The 16,618-nt window shown below is 43.3% G+C and overlaps 1 protein-coding gene across 7 annotated transcripts in view; it reads left to right on the top strand.

Annotated features, from left to right (window-relative positions):
• The window catches only part of LOC130522782 (beta-1,3-galactosyltransferase 1-like), a 69,855-nt gene that overhangs the window by 50,050 nt on the left and 3,187 nt on the right, over nucleotides 1-16,618 (top strand). The window contains exons 1-3 of one of the 7 annotated variants that reach the window (XM_057027497.1): nucleotides 3,072-3,238; nucleotides 4,073-4,292; nucleotides 13,815-13,921. The exons of 3 other annotated variants lie outside the window; for them this stretch is intronic. The gene's annotated coding sequence lies outside the window, so the exon portion shown is untranslated. Of the gene's footprint in view, nucleotides 1-3,071; nucleotides 3,239-4,072; nucleotides 4,293-13,814; nucleotides 13,922-16,618 lie in introns of those variants that run through there. 3 more of the 7 variants (XM_057027498.1, XM_057027499.1, XM_057027496.1) reach the window with 3 other exon arrangements.

Here is a 16,618-nt window from a genome sequence, read left to right as displayed (position 1 = left end):
TTGTTCCATATAAAGGTTTGGATAAATGGCAGAACTTGCATTAAGCTAACACTAACCATGGCTGGTAATGACAGTCAGGAAAGGTCTGAATAGCTTGGATGGAGGGAAAAAGTAGAGGAAGTGGAGTTAAAAACAATTATAAGTGCAGAAGTCCATCTGGCCAGCCTACACAGGCTACATTTGGTCACAAACTGGCCCCATTTGGGCATTTTGTATCTGGAAAAAATTACATTCAAAAATAACTACTGTACTGGATATGTACAACTCAGCAGTGTATTGGTCTGATTTTGTTTCCTTGTTGTTGTACTTGTCATTTTTAAATAAATGAAATATTTACCCAAAAGGAAGCTGTTAGAGAGAAAAACACAGCACTCTTTTCTCATCCTCTCATACTATTAACAATATTTCTATCATGTAATTAAACCTAATTGCACATTTGCAACTGTGCAGCTTGATGAGTGTAGGTAATTGGACCCACATTAGAGACCATAATTACCACTCCAGCCACAGGATAATGTGTTGTGCATCTACATTGTCACTCATTCTGGGCTACCAGAGTATTCATGGTGAATGTCCAGCACGCTGTTCTTCCTCACACGTGTGCACACGTGCCTGGATGCTTGTTTTTATGGTTGTGTGGTTCTGCTAATGTGCTGCATGACATCTTCATACCTTTACAGCTGAGTTGTTTGATTGCAAGTTTAGTCAGCGCTAACATTGAGGCCTGCAGATTAAGACGCAAACAGGCATTCGGTTTGTTTTTAAATCTGCACATTCATTTCATACCTCAGCACACATTGATCCCACTGTCTCCACGTGTAAAAGGACTTCTGCACTGCTGAAAGTGTTGGGGAGAAACAGCAGGAAGATAGAGGCGGCCTGCAGTGGGCTGCAGTGCTCAGACTCGTCTGCCTGGGGTCTGTGATAAGGCAAAGCTTGTGACTACACACTGTGAGCTGCGGCTGATGATAAATGGGTGTAGGTGGAATTCACTACACAGCAGCTATATCTACAAATTTCAGTCACTGTTTTAGATTTATTCACACTTCACACAGATTCTCTGTGTCTCTTCAGCTATGCACCAATGCTTCCTCTGCTGATAGGCTCTTTCTCTGCCACATTAATTCCTGGCGGTGCTAACACCTTGTTAGCTAGGTGAGGTCTGACTGTGTCTAATTGTTCTTGGCTCCAAAAAGTCCATCTTTATGTCACTGAGACAATCGATCGCTCCTTCATATGTTGCATTTTAAAGCAAGACCAAGTTGGCTTTCAGATAAAGCTCACAGCTTCCTTCGAATGTTTTTTTTTTCCATATTGCGTGACTGAAACGCTTGGCAATTTGGTCCTGATGATTTGCTGTTGCTTTGGGGAAATGACAGTTACTGACAATCGATACTGCTCTCGGCCCACAGATTTAAACACACCGCAGGGCTCAACTTAAGGTTTCTACTGCTTCCAAGTGTTAATTCCTTCAAGCAGAGGTTGTTTCTAACTGGCAAATTCTGTCATTAACACATTGTTGAGCTAATGCTGTATTTCATGGTGTCCAATGTGACCCGATTTTTGCTCCTGCTGTGGGACAGAAGTTCTTTATCTCATCTGCTGTATAAAAGTGTGTCTGATTACCTGAGACAGAATTGTTCACTTTCCTGAGGGGAGGTTATAAAAATAAGGATCACAACAACAAACAGGTGCTTTCTGCTTTGTGGTACCTTGAGCAAACTGTCACAGAATTAATATGTCTAATTCTAGTGTCTTAATACAGACATTATTATTTATAATACTCAGCAGAAATGTGCATCAAGCATAGTTTTCAGCAAAACCTAAATCTTTCATTTTCTGCTGTATAACATGCTCACCATTTGTTTATGGCCTGTCTGTCTTCTCCATTCTTTCACTGTCTTACAAGCATTCACGCCTCCACCGACCCAATTTCCACAGGGGGATCATTAAACTTTCATCTTATCTTAAATCAGAAAGCAAAGAAGGGAAGACAAGGAGGCCAAACAGCAGAAATGAGAGCCGGTGGTGGATGTCAGAAGTGTTAATCACACTCTGCTTGTTGTGGCTGCATGCATCATCAGACGCCACAAACAAGCTGTTTGACTGTTAAAATCAACCCCTCCAACAACGTGACCTCTGCTTCTGTGAATTCAGCCCTTTTTTTAACATGTAAATTTAATGTTTAATGTAAAATCTTGGACTTCACCACTGTATTTGTTTCTGTTTCTCTTTTGGTGCAATGTTGAAACACAATTGGTGTTTGCTGTATCCTAGTAAATCCAGGGTGTGTGTGTGTGTGCATGTGCACGTGCACGAGCCGCAGAGTGTGCAGAAGCAGGAATACAATTCTATAAATGCTGTTGGTAATCAAGGTGGACAAAGGGTGTTATTTATGGTCCTTAACTCCCAACACACTCACATGAAAATGAATCCACTGCTTTGCAACAAGCTGAAGCTGAAAATGCATCGTGGTGACACAAAATGGGGGGCGTGACCTCACTGCTGGGTTTCTCATACTTACCTTAAATTTAAGATAAGGACATGTGCATGTTTCAGATGGGTGATTCAGGCCAGCAGCTGCTCCCTCCCTCGTGAGAGATCTTATTGGATTACATGTTGTGCTGGGAGATATTGAGTGTCTGCTGCTGTTGCTCACTTACTCATCAGATTTGAGGGATGGGATCTTTTATTTCTCTCTGTAGAGTCGAATCTAATACATCAGAATCCAGACACTCTCTGAATAATTAAGAATACAGCACTTTCTGTTGTCATCCTACATCTTTTCCGCTGCCTTACATAACAGCAGTTACTTTTCTAACCTTTCTGCCCAACAGTGGGAAGATGGATGGATGCAGGTAGCTCTCTCAGGTGCAACATTTGACACGGGCCGATGGCGCTAAAAAAACAAGATAGACACTCCAGAACCGTCACCTTTAAACAAAGAGCGGGTCCTTAACTCCCGGCAGTAAAAGCCGGCAGTCAACACACGCGCACTTGTACCATCTGCCTCCTCCTCCAACGCGGATTCGCTCGTGAATCACATTAACTGCCAGAAGTCCCAGGTTTCAGTCTGCACTCGCAGCTACAGCTCACTCACACTGGAAAGAAATAAAGCTTTTCAACCAATGTTTTAGACCATTTTCCATATAAACTTCCCAAAGAAGGAATTCCTTCCGTATCCATGTTAAATTTATACTAAAAATGTAGCTTCGGTTTTTATTGTACACTCAACCAGGTCAGTATAAATATCTTTTTCTTTTACTGCAGTATAAAGTGAAACGCAATGTTCTCGCTGTGTCTCGGAACTTTTCCTCAAAATAGGAACCCTTTAAAAAAAATCCATTAAAATAAGAAATGGAAACATGGAGTGGCTGATGTTCAACGATGTGGACACTCTCATTTTCATTTTAATGCACATATACATGTAATTATAGCTGCCTGTCTTAACTTAGCATAAATGCTATTGCAAAGGTGAAAGTGCCTACATGAGAGGTGCAACTGTTTAGATTAATTACTCGTGTAATTATGAATGTTATTTTATTTTTTTATTTTTTTAAACCAAGAATCCATTGAAGACATTTCTTGACAGCGTGGACTGCTCTTCGCTCTGTGTGAAGTAGCCCTCTTTAAGCTCAGGGACATTCAGCTGGATTTCATTAGATTTTCATTATCACTAGAGGTGTCATTTTTATTTAATAAAATAGCAGTCACATTTAGCTCCCCTCTTCATTGCACTCGGATATACAGTAAATCCACCTTTGACTATATTTAAAGCCTGGCTGCAGATTCAAATGAATTCACTAATGCAAGTATCCACATCTTCTAGGCTGTATAGTGCCAAGAACAACCGTCAGTTAGCTATTTTGAAGCTAAAATCTAATAATTACATCCTGAAAAGTATGTTTTGTTTTGTCAGAACTGGCCTGTGGGATGTTCAGTCAGAACAGGGTGGTTGTGAAATGTGATTTGAGTTTCTAATTCATTTCTACCAAACCAGAGTACTAAATTAAATGATTCTCTTTTGTCTTTTCTTGACCGTCTTATCCCTTTTGGGGTGATGGGGGTGGAGTCTGTCCCAGCTGAATATGGATGTGAGCATTTAGGGGTTCAGCACCTGGTTCAAGGGTACCTCAGCCAGTACCATGAAGGTGTCCTGGCACCTCCCCCCTGCTACCGAGTTTGTGCGTGCCAGGGCTCGACAGAGAACCCTTCGCTTTTCAGCCCAGTCGCCTCCAATCAGACTGAGTTACCACCACCTTGAAGAACAACTTGTACCTGTTTAATCAAAGGTATTTTTGGAAGAAGGATCTGAATTTTGATGAAAGATTCTACAATACAAGGTGGGAAAGTGTTTGTGAGCAGATCATATTACGGACCCTTGGTTCTTTAGCGCCTTCGGTATTTAATGCACTCGTATCATGTGGAGACAATGAGGCGTCACTAATTTTTCCCGACTGTTTACGTGTTTCGGCTGTACTCTGGGCGCGTTCTGTGGAGGAAAAGCATCTGTTTTCATCATTTTGCTGCACGCAGACCCCTTCTTTTATTTGTGCTTTGGCTTTTTGTTGCATCTGTGATTAGTTGCAGGCAGAACCACATGATCAAAAACACTTGCATGAAACAGAAAAGTGATGCCAGTCATGTTGGTTGTTAAAACCGGGCGCTTGACAAAGCACTTACGCTGAGTGAAACTGGTGTTTATTTAGGAGTTATTGATTATGCCGCTTTTGTCTTGTTTTTTTGGTGAGCCAGTGTCTGCATGGTGGAAGAGGCAGAGTTTTGTCCACTTGTTTTCTTTGCTCTTGCTTTGCCTTTTCTGTGTTTATGCTATTAAAACCCTGGCAGACACCTCAGTCAGACAAAGTACCCGATCAAGGCTGGACCGGCCGTGCTTTCACATGGTCGCTTAGTCTCCAGGCTGGCATGCTGACAGCGCTTCGTCAAGAATTTGGAGAGAAAAGTGTTTTTTCAGACAGCCCCGTCTCCTGGATTCATCATGGAGTCAGTTGGGTTTTTTCGAGTATTCAATTAAACATCTCACTTAACTCCTTTTCCAAGGTGAGCTCCCCTTGAGCAGAAGTCAGAATAGTGTGCCATTTGTTGTCAGTTTTAACTGTTGTATTTACACGCTTACTTCTCTGAAGAGGCAAAAAATAAAAGACTATCATGTTGCTTTTTCATTTTTCAGCATCTTCCTAGGAAGGATCCGTTAGATGGCATACAACATTATACGTGTGCTTCCTGTACGAAGCACATTATCAGAAGTGCCGGTTGACTTTGAGATGGGGTCAGGATGGGATGCTGCCTGGATGATAAAGGTTTTGGGAAATTGGGCTGAGTCATTGCAGATAAGGAAAACTGAGAAATTAGTTTCGGGTCGATCCCATTCTGAGATCTAAAGACACTTCCTTATTAGCCACACTGAGCTAGGAAGAGAGAAAACTGAACAAAGGATTCCTCGAGCAGTAACAGTTGGAGTTGGTCTGTTTTGAGTCTGTCCCTCTTTCCATGGTTAGTTGTTTCAAAACCTTGTTTGAGTGTACACCGAGAAATGGTGGCCTATAGTCGCTGTCCTTGTTACCACAATTGTGCTTTTCATGCGTTCAAGAAATGCTTTAGAAGACTCTGAGTAAGTGCTCTCTTTTGACATGTTTTCCTTGCATCACTCCATCATCCTTCTCTGGCTGTCAATTACAGGACGCTAGTGCAATGCAACCCCCCCCCCCCCCACCCGCCACCCCCCTGCAGACGTGCGGGTCTAGAGTACAGTGACACAGTGACACGGGGGGGTTGTCATCTGAGTTCAGGCTCTGATCGATCCTTCCCAGAAGAAAGTAAGGCCATCCAGCAGCTAATCACACAGATGGATCTCCCATCTCAAAGCCGTCAGGAGCAGTGAGGCTGGCATTATATCACACCGTGCAAAGCACACACACACTCACACACACTCTTCTCTCACAGTCTCTGAATATTACTGTTGTTTTAGAGGGGAGGGTGAGCCTTTTCTCATCCCACATTTATCTTGCCTCATCCCTCACCGACGGTTTCCCCCTTTTCCATTCAAAACCTAAAGCAAGATTTTCAAAGGATTTTTGCACAAAAGTAAAATAATTTCTTTCCAGTCGGAATAAAGTCTCAGTCTGGAATCTAAAACAAAACAAGTCCCCTTCCTGCTTGGCTCATGATGCATACTTTGGAGCAGCTAATCTTGACTATTATCAAATTGACAGCTCCTGTTTCTTTTAAATCAATTAAAGAAGGAGAGGGAGCCCTCTTCCCCCAACACTGTGCAGTGTTTAACATGCGGGTGAGGACTCTGGCTAGATTCACTTCCCCAGAGCATCACTCCAACCCTCTCTGCTGCCTGACTCTTTAATCCTAATTAGAGAAACACTTTAAAGGAATGTAAAGTCAACTGATGGGTTTTTTTATATGCGAGGTATAAAACTTGAAGCCTCAGACATGGAGAGATAATTTTCTTGCTGTCATTGTTCCTGATCAAGCCCTTTAATCTAATGGTGGATTTATGACAGCCATTTTCTAAGGATAAGGTCATGGCAGTTACTGTATTTCTTTTTATTTTCCCATCCTAGAGCTTTTCTCCACACCTTCTTCTTTGTGTCCTCCTCAATGGACATTAGGTCCTTGGTAAAAAGCTGTGCCTGAGGTAAAAACATGTGAAAAGGGCTCATTAATGCGAGACCCAGGCACGGAGCCAGCAGCTGCACCAGTTGACCTTGTCCAGTTCTGCTCCAAAGACTTCAATCCTTCCTTCTCCTGCTGCTGCAGGAAATGTACTTTATAATTTATTGTGGTGTTTGGGTTCTTTAAATGACTCGAAGTTTCATCTGTGATACAGTTGTCATGGTAACGTGGTCAGCTGGACTGTATTATTGCATAGATTGTTGGGTTATGGAGGATGAATCTACATATGCACATAGTCTGTGATCTTAGAGCCTTTCTCGAGGCTGCTCACACACACACACACACACACACAAACACATAGTTTAAGGTTATTACCATCTCAGAGTCCTCCAGCCAATACGGTTGTGTTTTATTGAGGTGAAAGCTTCACTGTATTGCAGCTCTCACTCTTCTTCTCTCTCTCTGCTGTAAAGTAAATCATATATTACAGGTTGTCACTAGTGTATTTCTGTTTAAATAAGACTGTATTCATACTTTCCTTTCATTTGAGTGCGCACACAATGACAGACATGACTTATAAACTGCAAATGGTCTCATAGACACGCTGCAATCGTGTGTCACCCACGTGAAGCTGGAGTGCAGCGGGCCTGACGGGTGGAATCATTTATTTACTGAGGGCACGCTGGGTAGCGTGGCCTTTGACTGCACCTCATGCTGGCTGGAGATGGCAGCCTCACCTCAGAGGGCCCACAGGCAGCTGCGCGCATTCAGACCACAGGTTATCATGCATATCCACACGTACGCACGCACACTTAGGTGCTGGATGTGATTTATGCAGGATGGGGAGTTTAGTGTGCCGTCTGCATATGTGCATGCGTGTGTGGTGACAGGAGAGCACCTATTAATATTCTGGCGTACCTCTACCTCCCATGACATCACCTGGCTGCCCATCCTGACTTTTCTAGTGTAACTCCTTACTAACGTCTCTGAACAGCTGAGTGCATTTACTTGTAGCTACAAGTAATGATGAATCAATGACTCAAATAAGAGGAAAGGAATTGAGTTGCGTGTTTTATTTCAAATTGAAATGAAAATGTAACTGTCCAACCTTTGGCTGCGGTGCACAGCTATGAAAATCTTAAATCTGCTTAGAAACACACATCTAATAGCGTGGAAGGGTCTGATCCAAATATGGTGTGGCCCACTGACTGGCATATTTAGAGTGTGGATAATGTAGATAACTCACTGTGCTAAAACTTTGGATTCTTTTGTTTTAGCTGATGAAAACAGGCAAAACTCTAAATATCTCCTCTGTAATTCACAGATGAAAACATGTATGTTTTTTTTATTTCTTTTTGGGATTTGGAGTGGCTTTTAAAGTTTAGCTTCTGGTGTAATCTAAATATTTTATGGCTGTCAACTTAAAAATTCAGAATAAACAAGTTCAGTATAAAAAAAACCGGGATGTGACAGCGAGTTGTCCTCGATGTCAACATTAATTAGGCTGCCTCTAAAACTTCTCTGACGAGACAAAGGCTGACGGCAGCTCTCCAGTGAGGCTTTTACCCTCGGTGGTGTTTTCACCTCGATGTAGCTCACTTACGTCCAAACCACAAGGGATTTGAGGAAGATTTAGATTTGATATAAATGCCACAAGATGCATTTGAGTGAGCGGCTCAGAAGTAAAACGTCTCTGAATAATAACAGCCAGGCTTTATAAATGCTACAGGTGTCATTTCTCTAATATAGCCGTCAGTAACAGTGCAGGAGCTCTGACGGCCACGGATCTGAAATGTATTACTTCTTATAACAGTCTCATTCCTTGGAAAAGCTTAGATGGTTGAGCCTTTTGAAGAAAGCCAGTGACGGGAATGTATTGATTCATGAGGCAGTCATTATTATGCTATGAATAAAAGAACAGCTGCAGTTAATGGCCACATTACTGTTCCACAGGTAGTTTTCATCTGCTCTAGCAGCCTGGTGGTTAATCTGAAATCATCAAATTCATTGGAACGAAGGGGTGTCGCCGTCACATAAAAAGCTTCAGCGCCAGGATACGCACTCACACCAGTGCGCACGTCCTGGGACCCTGCTAATGTCCTTACTAACACAAGTTACATGTTAATTGCCTGTATCAAAATACCTTAAAAATATTTTTTTATACATATTTAACTGATTGCTTCATGATGTGGCTGTGTTACGATCCCAGTTATGTGGTTTAGTTTGCTTTTACTGTGCGCTCTGCGCACCTTTGCGCGTTTGGTTCCGTTTTGTCCCGCCCCCGTGTTTCACACGCCCTGGTTCACAATACCCTAGACTGGAACGTGACAGGCTGATCTCATTTTTCGCTGGAATCTCAGCTAAATCACATTTTTGCGTTAGTCTGTGTTTTAGTGTTGTGAAAGAGTGCTGAAGTGGCATGTCTTTGTGAACTCGTGCTCCAAGCAACAGTGGCAGGGCTGTGTGTGTGCAGCTGCCCCAGTGTGTTTGTGTGTTTGCATTTTTGTTCCACGTTCTGGCAGATACACTGACCCTGTCTGCACCAGAACTCCCAAAATGCATGATGACATAATTTCAGACACTATTGTTGGATACATAAATGGAAGATAATGCAACAGGGATAGCGCACACGCATGCACGAGTGTGCGTGTGCATGTGTGTGTGTGTGTGTGTGTGTGTGTGTGTGTGTGTGTGTGTGTGTGTGTAGCTGGACAACAAGGTACTTGCCACAGGACCCTTCATCTGGCATCATCTCTGCACAGCAGCATGTGTGTGTGTGTGTGTGTGTGTGTGTGTGTGTGTGTGTAGGCCATTTTATGTCGTCTCCACGTGTGAGATTAAAACAACTGTGTATGCTCTGGTGTGCAGCAACCAAGACAGATGCAGTTGTGTGCACGCCCCGTGGTGTAATGGGATGTTTTCTGCCTGTTCTCGCCGTCCACCAGCTCTGAGATGGTGTTTCTGATAACTCCTGATAGAGGCTGGAGCTCTGCAGAGGGGGCTAAGTGGAGTGGAGCACCACCACTGGGCAACGGCACAGCACATATGTTTAAACTAGCTGCTGCTTCTTCTCCTCCATCAGATCCCTCCAGGTGTTTTCCCAGCTAAATTAATTCTCGGTGAATAATGAGCATGTGTGGAAATGTGGCTGTGTGAAAGTCCGTGCTTTAATTAGTCAGATTGTATTAGAGCTCAACTTGGGAGTTTTTCTACTCAAAATGTGCGTGTGTGTGTGTGTGTGTTGAGCTGTGTGTTGTTACTAATTGATGCCTGCAGCTCAAAGGTCCCTTTGCTGAGCAGATGGCTGTTGTAACGCCGCCATGCCGTGATCCGTCATGACAAACAGGTCCTGAGAGATTCCTGCTGCGCATATGTGCGCCTATAGTTTGGTTCCAGCGTCTATCCATACTGTCCGCCGGAGAGTTGTGCATTTCTGCAACATGAGATGCTTTTAAAGAAGTGGGTTTTCAAGGTTAAATGAGCATTACTCATCACTGACACACGTGGATTTGGTTCAGAATGTAAACAATCTAGTATTTATTGGCAATGTCTTTTTCTTTCATTCCAAGCCACAAAAGAGCTTCCGAGTTTGAAGGTGTTTCTCAGTCTCTTGCCCCAAAGGCTGGGTGATTATCCTGAAAAAGGAGAGGGTGGCACATTTTTAACTTGATGCCAAGGCTAGTCCCTCATAGAGAGCACATTTTCTCCCAGTACTTACCGTCTGTCCCTATGAGGAGATAAAAAAAAGTAGTTTTGGTGATGCTTTCTGCTAATAAACACCAAAATGATTGCCAACAAGGAAATCTAAATATCACATGAAGAAATCTGATATACAGCCACATCTCTGCCAAGCTAAAGGGCATCAGGAAAAGAAAGACAAAAGTCCAGGAAGTAAAAAGAAGGATTGTGAGACAAAGAACAAAAGAAAACCTCCCCTGACACCAAGGTGCTGGCTGAACAAAAAAAATCTGGCTCGTGCACAGGACACTGCCGCACCCACCACACAGCTGATCAGCACCATGTCTGGCCTCGTCAACTGTGCCCATTAGTCTTGGAAGACAGCAGCAGCAGAGAACCTGTGTTTGGTTCCTTCAGTGCTCCCCAGGTGGGTGGAACTTTTCTGTACCCGCCTGTTCTGCCTATCACAACATTTAATACATCTGAGACCCTCCAAGCAGATCCAGGATGGCATGGCTGGTTAGGAAATAAGGTTTTCTTCTGTCATTCCAAATATTCTGATGCAAATCTGCTTTCTGCATCTCGGTTCATTGTTCCTGTGTCTCCTCCTGATGAAGCTGACAGCAGCTCCCAACGTTCTGTATTGAGACACAATCACAGCCTCCACAAATACCACCAGGGTAGTAAATGCTACTGCATGTGCTACTAGTTCTAATCTAATTTTCTCCTCCCAGTATTTGGCTCATCTGGGCAGAAAAGCCTCTTATTCCTTATTCATTAAGGTCGAGGTGCTAAATGGACAGTGCGTGTTGTTTTGCTCACTTTAAAGACACAACTAGTGCACGCCGTTAGCAGGTCAGCTTGCACATATTTGGGGGGCGAGGGTGATCTCAAGATTGCACGTTTTATTAAATAAAATACCTTCCTAAATTAGGTTCTAAATTGTCAAATGTTTGAGGTTAAGATGATTTTTAAAAAATGAATAATTCAGTGATGTTGAATATTAAAGGATAGAAAATAGAGCCAAATCTTGAAAATATAACTAACACTGAAGCACTTTAATTGAGCAGGGTTGTTAAACACTATAGATCTCTCAGCAGGAGAATGCTGAGTTCTGGTGTAAGCGGCTGTGTTGGTGATATTGATTAAGTCCAGCGGGTTGATGGATATGCTTCAGTGAGTGCGTAAATGGTTTAATACTTCAAAACGTGGATATTATTTTCCCTGCTTTCGGTATTTGTCAGACGCCAAGATTGACAGTCTGCAATCAGACACTTTTGTTCATGACCAGCTGTCTTAAAGGGATGAATGTACATTTTTATTGTTGTAAATGCTGTGTTGAGCAGGAGAGAATAGCATCAGGACTCAAAAGTCATGTCAAATCAGTCCCGGAAGTGCACATGCTCTCCTTTTCTCACAGAGTCCTGGAAGGTTTGTGCGTGAGGGAGACCACGTAAGTGTTTTTACGGTCTTTAGAAAACTCCCAGGTATGGGGTCCACTTACTGTGTGACATTTGCCGGTAAGCTGCATGTGAAGGCATTGTTTCAGCAGTCTGGAAAGCAACAAGGATTGTGATGAGGCTCTTAGCATTCTTTCAAGTCAGACTTTTCTTACTCAACAATGGGAAAGCAGTGCTTATATTTTTGCACCAAGAGTTTCTCGTGTGTGGGTGTGTGAGTGTGATGAAGACGGGAGTGTCTGTTCTGGGTAATGCAAACGTTAAAGAAAGCCCTGAGCCCTGTGCCCCGAACAACTGAGCTCTATTCAGTCAGATATGTGAGGGTTTTTACCACTGTCCCGGCCCGTAAGAATTGTCAGCCGCTGCTACGCTACGCTTCCCATTAGCTTGTGCACGTCTTCCCAGCTGCCGTTATGGCAAAATAGTTAAGTTTTGGTGCAGGTACACCTCAGTTTCCCCACTTTACCCACGCTTGAATGTTGATTCGCAGCAGTCACCCTGTAGGACAGTGAAAAGTATTACATGCATGAATCCAGTTGTCATTTTCAATTTATGGGGCAGTTTGATATTCAGAGCACAGGGCTGGTTGGCATCAGAAAGCCGGGTCTTTGAAACCTCTGAAGAGTGGGCCAGTGTTGTTTCTCATTAATGGACTTAGCACTGCATTACAGCCCAAATGCACTTGCTTTCATGCAGGTAGTCATTTTCAAAAGAAAACTCCTTCATTATGGAATGCAGCTGGGTTTCGGCATCAAACACCATGTCTTTGTTTTTTATTTTGCTCGCTTCATCGCCGAGGGCCCAGGCTCAGCGCAAACAGGCGTTGCTTTGTTTCTGAAGTTACGGAGACTAAATTGACTTTAAACTTTGGACGATCATTATGCCCTCCTCTGAGTCGAGCTGCCCAAGCGAGTTGAAACACAGAACATTGAAGGGATTTCCTGTAGGGGCTGTGGAGTTTGGTCTGAGGTGAAGCAATGGAAGCATCAGGCCTCTGTCTGGGAGCCAAATGTGTTGGCTGCTACTGATATTCCATTTCCTCTGTCACTCCTAAGCTGCTTTGCATTCACAGGCTTTGCTCTAAGCCCAGAGTGTCCACTCTGTGGCCCGTAAGGCTGAATACAAGGCCGGCTGTCCTGTTCCAGAACCATCATCGAGTCCTTTATTATCCAGGAAACAAAAGCATAACTTGTGTTGCACTGGGAGCATTCCATTCCTGATATTTTAATTGTGCCTCTGTCATATCAGATCGAGCCTAAACCAGATTTTCCTTTGCACATAAATCCCAATTAATTAATTAATTAATTAATTACTTCTTAATCTTCAGAGACCAACATCATGGGTTTTAGACTTGGCAGAACATTGGTGAAAAAAAGAGGATCAAACTATTTTTTTTTCAAAGATTTTATTTATTTAATGTGTGGCAGACAATCAGAAACCTCCTGCTGGGTTTATCGCACCTTAACAGCAGGACCTTGAGATAAGCTGTCGGCTTTGATGTGTCCAACCAGAAACAGTCAAGACACAGATGAACCTCTGGCTAAAAACTTTCAGCAGCATATTTACACCATCTTATCTCCAACTTTACAGCTTCATGCGCAGCTGAGACCACAGTGCAGCGGCTCACACCTGCAAGTGGCAGTTGAGTTTCAGGGACATCATTTCCTCTGGGGTATTTTAATCATTTATTCAAACATCAAAAAGCTTTCAGGAACCTCTTGATTGATCTTATTCACAGATTGTGCTTCACCTTTGGGGGCGGTTAGCACATCATCATGCTAGTGTGAGAAAAATCTTGACGCAGGTGGCATCCTTTCTGTCGAAACTCTGTAATATCGAAGCAGGCAGCAGGATGTGATTTATTAACCTACAGGTGTGCGTCTGTCAAAGTTTGTGCTTCAAACGCATCCTTGTCCAGCTACGGCAGACAACTGTGCGTAAAAGCTGCTTCATAGGTCGTTACCCACCGCCTCCAACACACGTTGAGTCACAGACACAACGTCATAAACTTGCCCCTTTCCTCCACAGGCCACCCCACTTGGCATTGCTTTCACGGCAGCCATCAATTAGGTCATGCAACAATCGACAAACCAGGAAGTCACACATCTGCGTAACTCTGTGGCGTTTCACAGAAGGTGATTCACACTTAATGTTCTTTGATTGCTGCAATTTATTTATTTATTTATTGCTCCCTGTGTCATCGATCAAAATGGCAGAATACGAACAGTACAAGAGATGCAACTAATCATTCTTAATGAGAAAATGCTTCCAGTAAGATTCAGTCAATATTGATATAGAGTGGTATTTGACACATCAGCATCTCTTCTCAAAAATCTCCTCTTCTTTTCCTTTCTTATTTTGTCTTCTTTGTGTGCACTGTTAACATTATTACCAAACATACAGTTTTACTGTATGATGAAATCTAGCAATACACTGTCAATATATGCACTCAGTTATCTGCTTGGCTGGTAACTGAGGTATTAGCTGGATTAAGTAATTGCTCACCTCTTTGGCATCATCAAAACCTCAGAAATCCCACGTTGGCTGTCTTCAGCATCACTGTCAGACATAAAAATTCAACAAATCAAGTCAATGTCTTGCAGTTCTATTCCAGTGAAGCTGTTGAGGCAGTGGATTTGATCAAATCCTGCAACTCCTATCTGCAGCTGGCTAAATAAATGTTTGATTACAGCGCAGACATGTTTCAGGGTCATCTCCCCCCGTACACACTGGTAATCTTAATGTCTTCGGTCGGCGTGAGGCCTAATGGAGCAGCAACAAAGGCAGCAGAGCTCCGTGTGAGGTACTAAATTGACTTCCCAGGGGAGCAACATTGAAATGACTTTAAGGCTCACAGCTGCCGTACAGCAACAGGTTTTCACAGCCTGTCAAGACAACCAGCCCCAGGTTTGCTGATTGTTAGTGCTAACAGTGCATTGATGCACCTTTGACCTGCTACTAATACAAATGCCACTTTGAGACAAACAAATAGACTGTGTGGTTTGGTAAATGTGAACCACCCGGAGCCAAAACGCCGTGTAAACATATACAGGTTCAGACAGCTTTACATTGAGTATGCAGATGTTCATTAGGATTCAGTTACCACAGTAACCACATCGGTTGGTTGGTGCAGGATTAACCTTGACAGATGTTCTATTTTTACTCATCATCTGTTGGTGCACCTTGCTGACTTGACAACAGGAGGCACCGAATGCAAGAAGAATGTATTTTACTCATCTGTAGGGGTTTTGTGCGTGGTTTTATAGAAAGACATGCTCTTGTTGAATCCAGCTGATGCTTCTACACAATTTGAGCATGAGATAAAGTTTTAAGGTCTTGGAAGGAAGCTATCTTCCTGTCTCTTTCTAGGGAGTCAGCACTAAATACTGGAGTGTGGAGCCTGTCTTAGGGTAACAGGCAGCACTAAAGTAGATCACTGACTAACTTGCACACTTGCATGTCTGTTACTATCCTGCATCTTGCATTCAGGCAGCAGTGATCACGACACCAGATGGTCTGTTTCACCGGCCGTAATTAGCAGGCCAGGCACACATTCAGCCGCACCACAGCAATTCAAAATCCCGATGTGATGCCCTGATGTTCTGTAGGAGGTGTATTTAGAAGTGGACATCTGGGAAGAGTTCATGTAATTCACAAGATGGCAGGAAATGATACAGCCATCTTTCAATTTACTCCGGGGGAAACTCAGGTCTCGGGATTCCATGAGGTCCATCAAGAAATGAGGATGCAGGTGATTGCTGGCTCCCACAAAATAACCCTACAGCGGTTACAGAAGCTCACGGTCGTGGCACAATCTCCTCGGGAGGTGAACACAAGCCAATCTGCAAACAGGAAGAGAGGAGCAAGGAGCAATTGAGGTCAAGAAAAAAGGGTAGAAAATGGCGATTTAATGGTTTCGTCAGAGCAGAGTCGGAGAACTGGAAGAGATTGAGTTACTGACAGTGATGGGAGGTCAGGGTGGTGGAACAGGTAAAGAGGGGGTAGCAGAAACCTGAAGTGTGTAGTTGCGCAGGACAACAAACCAACAACAAAAAAGGTCAGAAGGACAAGGAGTGAGACAAAGGATGATGATGAGGGAGGTAGCGAGATGTATAAAGATGGATCAAGAACACCATGAAGTAGAGAAAGGGAGAGTGATTGATGAGGAGGAGGTTTGGAAAAGCAGCCGTGATTAGATGGATTTTACACGACCCTGAGTCTGATGACTGTCTGACTGTCTTCTTCTAGAGGGAAAAAAAGACAAGAGGGGAGATGGTAGAAACCAGAGGACGAGCAAACAGAAGTTGCAGTCAAAGAGGAAAAAAAGAAACCTCTGGGGTCTGCTGAAAAACTGGCCTTATCTCCACTCTTCTGTTTCATTTAAAGCATCTTTGCACATTCCAGTATCGCTAATAGGATCTGTTGCACTTTCCTCTTCATCGTCAGTTATAAATGAGATTAAGAGGAGGGCCGCAGCTACAACTAAGGATTATGTCAGAGACGTCTGTAAAGAAGGATTAGTTCAAACATGCTGCGACTCTGCTATCCATCAGTGCTGTGAAATGCTTAAAACAAAGGGAGGATGCAGGGATGGTTCACAGCTTATTCGGAGTCTGAAGATCCGTGAGTGCATCTAATTAGAGCTCTGAAACTTCCACAGCCTTGCCTACCCGCTAATGATGCTAATCAGATAGTCAGATATAGAAAATCCACTTTTCCAGTTTGACATGGAGGTATGGAAAGGATGGGGAAAGCAGAGTGAGAGTGTTACACTTTCACCTTTCTCCTCCTCCTCCTCCTCATCTTCCTCCACTACTGAGGCTGCCTGAGTG

This window comes from Takifugu flavidus, chromosome 3 (genome assembly GCF_003711565.1).
Source record: "Takifugu flavidus isolate HTHZ2018 chromosome 3, ASM371156v2, whole genome shotgun sequence".
Classification (NCBI taxonomy): Eukaryota; Metazoa; Chordata; class Actinopteri; order Tetraodontiformes; family Tetraodontidae; genus Takifugu; species Takifugu flavidus.
Note: the sequence above shows the minus strand (reverse complement) of the source record. Positions and strands in the feature narration are given on the sequence as shown.